At 35.0% G+C, this 3,899-nt stretch overlaps 1 non-coding gene across 1 annotated transcript; it reads left to right on the forward strand.

Moving 5' to 3' along the window:
- Positions 1 to 1,150: 1,150 nt before the first annotated feature.
- On the forward strand, positions 1,151 to 1,257 carry LOC128294798 (small nucleolar RNA R71). Its single transcript, XR_008285105.1, has one exon. It is a non-coding gene; the product is annotated as a small nucleolar RNA R71 (small nucleolar RNA).
- The last annotated feature ends 2,642 nt before the right edge of the window (positions 1,258 to 3,899 follow it).

A 3,899-nucleotide genomic window follows, 5' to 3' on the forward strand; every position in this document is an offset into this window, starting at 1 on the left:
AGATAGGATATTCTTCATGAATTTGATGTAGTTCGGCATTTGTTGAAGTGCTTCAACCAACGGGATGTTGGTATAAAGTTGCTTGAGTACGTCTAGGAACTTCTTGAATTGAATTTCCTGCTTCTGCTTCTAAAGTCTTTGAGGGTAAGGTGGTGGAGGTTTCTTTACTGGAACTGATTGATTGGTCTTCTATGGCAATTCTGCATCTAACAAAGTTGTTAGTTGATCAGATTTAGTTGGTTCTGTAGTAACTTTGTTAGATTTTGTAGATTTTGGTTCTTGTGAATCTAGAATGTCAACACTCAGTTGAACTTCCACTGAGTCTTGAGCATCAGCTAGCTCCTTTTGAACTTAGACGGTGTTGGGCTCTAATGTCTTTTCACTCCTCAGTGTCAATGCTTTACAATGGTCCTTCCATAGATTCCTCGGATTCTTCGTATCAATAGGTAAAGCACCTTATTGTCGGTTCCTAAGTTCAGTAGCAAGCCTGCCATTTGACTTTCCAGATTTTTCAATGTAGCTGCTTGGCTTTGAATTAAGGCATTTTTCTTCGCCATGTATGCCTTTAACAAATTTTCTAAGCTATTGGATGGTTTAGCTTGGGTTTGTTTCTGAACTTGTAGGGAAAAATAGGTGGCTGGTCGATCTAGGTTGGGCGTAAGTGTTACTGGTTCCAAAACTTTGGTTACTCCAGGAAAAATTTGGGTGGTTTTGCCATGATGTGTTATAGAAATTAGATTACAGTCCTTGGCTTCCTCGATTTTGGTTTTGTTTACCCATGTAATATATTGATTCTGGGTTCGATGGACATTCTTCAAACAAATGACCTTCCCTACAACAGACATAGGCTACATTTTCAAATTGATTCGGTGGCTATGCTGCAAAACTATTAGGCCCATTAGTAGTAAATTTTTTTAATATTAAGAATATTGATCATACCTGAGATGCGAATGAAGTAAGAACGAATCGTCTTCTTGACGCTGCTCGATTAGTTAGCTATTGATAATTGTTGCTGGCAATCCTCTCAGTGTTTTCATAAGCCTCATTATGAGGCTTAGAAAGGAGAGCCCCATTAGTAGAAGTGTCCACTACCATCCTCGTGTGAGCATTGAGACGATTATAAAATGTCTCAAGTTGGATACAATGTGGGATTCCGTGATGAGGGCACTTCCGTAATAATTCTTTGTACCTTTCCCATGCCTCATACAAGGACTCATCATCCATTTTTTGGAAAGCAGTGATCTCGTTCCTTAACTTAGCATTATTGCTAGGCGGGAAATACTTCATAAGAAATATTTCTGCTAACTCTTGCCATGTGGAAATTGAATTTGGTGGCAATAAGTTCAACCAAGCTCGAGCTCTGTCCCTTAGTGAATATGGGAATAGCTTCAATTGTAATGCATTTTCAGGTACTCCGGCTAACTTGAAAGAATTGCTCACCTCCATAAACAATCTTAAGTTTAGGTGAGGATCTTCAGTAGATATTCCACTGAATTGGTCCACTATCTGAAGCATCTGGAACATGACTGGTTTCAGCTTGAACTGTTGTGCCTCAATTTCGGGTCTCCTAATACCTGGATTAAGATCATGAAACACTGGCACGACATACTGACTTAAAGCTCTTTCCCTATCATCAGCAATAAGGATAGGATTTTCAGAAGGGTTTGCTCAGTTTCCTTGATTTGGATTTTCAAAGTTCATTTCTTGGGTCCTTCTTTAACTTGCTTGTCTTCTTCGCTATTGGAAAGTTTGTTCAATCTCAGGGTCTACAGGAATTAAATCAATGATTCGGCCAATACTCATAAACACCTGAAATAATCATAGAAGAATTAATTAAGTTAGAATTTAAACAGAAAATTAAACCAAAATGCAAAACTAACAAATTAACAATGACTTTTTAAAACAGTCCCTAGCAACAGCGCCAAAAACTTGGAACGACGGAAATGTGCAAGTGTACACAATAGCAACAAGTAATAAAGTGACAAGTAAATGTCGAGTTATCGTACCCACAGAGACTGTGAAAAGAACTATTTATGAAAGTTATTTAAAACACTTTGGTGAAGAAAAATATTTTTTTTGAAGAGGGTGAATAAATCTAAGATTTTAAACTAAGTAAACTAAATAAATAAATCTCAAATGCAGAATTTCAAAATACGAGTTTAATCAAGATGACATAATTGTATTAGATTAATTACATTTCTTATCTTAGAAATATTAAGCTCATGTTTATATTGTTATGAATAAATTCACGGTAACTCGGTAATTTGCTAACTTATTAACATACTTACCTACCAAAATCCATTCATCTCTTGGACATATCCCTATGTCAATTCAATCGATTAAACAAATCTTAATAGGCAAATATGTTATATCACATACATACTCATTAAATTGAAATAATCTCTTAAACATATCCCTATGTCAATTCAAACAATTAACTCGATTTAATAAGCACATAAAAGACTATGTGAGGTAACAAAGTATCCTTACCTTGAACCAGTTTAATCACAACAAACTTGTAAGTTATGCAAGGTAATTGTATCGTCAGATACCGTTTCTAATTTAACCCTCCGCTACCTTAGATGATTAAACATGCACTGATTAAGTACTGTGTCCATTAATTACAATTTCAATCTGTTTAAATAATTAATTTATTACTTACCTAAAAATTGTAATGCAAGAATAACTTAGTCATGATTTTTATTAATCAAGCATCTTACCGAGGCCTATAACAACATAAACACAATTTTAACAATTTAAGAAGATGAAATACAATCAACCTAACATAAATTAAATTCAAGATAAATTTATTAAATTAACCATTTCAACAACAAAAATATTCATAGATATGTTCCTCATACAACAACAAAGAGATAGGGAACAAGAATCAAATCCGATTTTTTTTCGTGGCTTGACTAGCTTGCTCCGTTCTTCATTCTCTGATGTCCTTGTTGATCAAAGCTACTAGGAACACTTCAATGTTGCTCCAAAATGGCTGATGAACACCCCTTTTCCAAGGGAGGAAATCGGCAAGAGAGCAAGAGAATTTAGAATGGCAAAGAAGAGAGAAAGTGGAGAGAAGAGAGAAAAGATGTGAATGAATTGAGGTGTGTTGAATGATCAGACAAAAGGGGGTTTTTATAACTGAAGATGGCTGCTAAAATTAGCTAAAACTGGCCACACATGTGGCAAGGTTGATGGTTTCAACTTTGGTAAATTTGGCTTGGGGCATATCTACAAAGCCACCAATTGTGGAGGGGTTTGAATGCAACTCGAACTAGTCTTCGAGGGCCTCTTTGCAAGCGTAAATAATCAGCTAATAAGCTGATTTGGTTCAGCTCTTGGGATGGTTTTGGGCTTTCAATTTCTTGGGCGGTTCGGTTCACTCGGTTCGGTTCAACTGGACCATTTTTTCATAATTAATTAATAATAATTTATTAACCCAAATTAAATTGGTTATAAATTAAAATTAATTATATTATGAATTAATACATATAATTTTGGACTGTCTTAGACTGAAATTTAGTTCACCTCGATACTTTAAAGTGCTTCTCTATTTTGTGGTTTAGCATTGTCTGCCGAGCTATTTTTCGCCCTTTGTGCAAATCTGTCGAAAATAACCAAAATTCATAAAAGATAATTATAAAATTAACTAAAATTTAACATGTTCATATTCTAAGTGAAATTTAATTATTTTATAAAAATTAATTATTTTTCGATAAGAATTTATCAAAACGGTACAATTTTAAGTTAAAAATGGGACGTAAAAATGCGTAAATTTTCGTGTTTCCACTTGGCTATGTGACTCTAATTGTATTGATGATGTCATCAAGAGAGAGTTACAAGGGCTGAGGACATGGGTGTGTCCCAAGCCACACGGGCGTGTGTGACCACATGGC

Source organism: Gossypium arboreum, chromosome 6 (genome assembly GCF_025698485.1).
Source record: "Gossypium arboreum isolate Shixiya-1 chromosome 6, ASM2569848v2, whole genome shotgun sequence".
NCBI classification, from domain to species: domain Eukaryota; kingdom Viridiplantae; phylum Streptophyta; class Magnoliopsida; order Malvales; family Malvaceae; genus Gossypium; species Gossypium arboreum.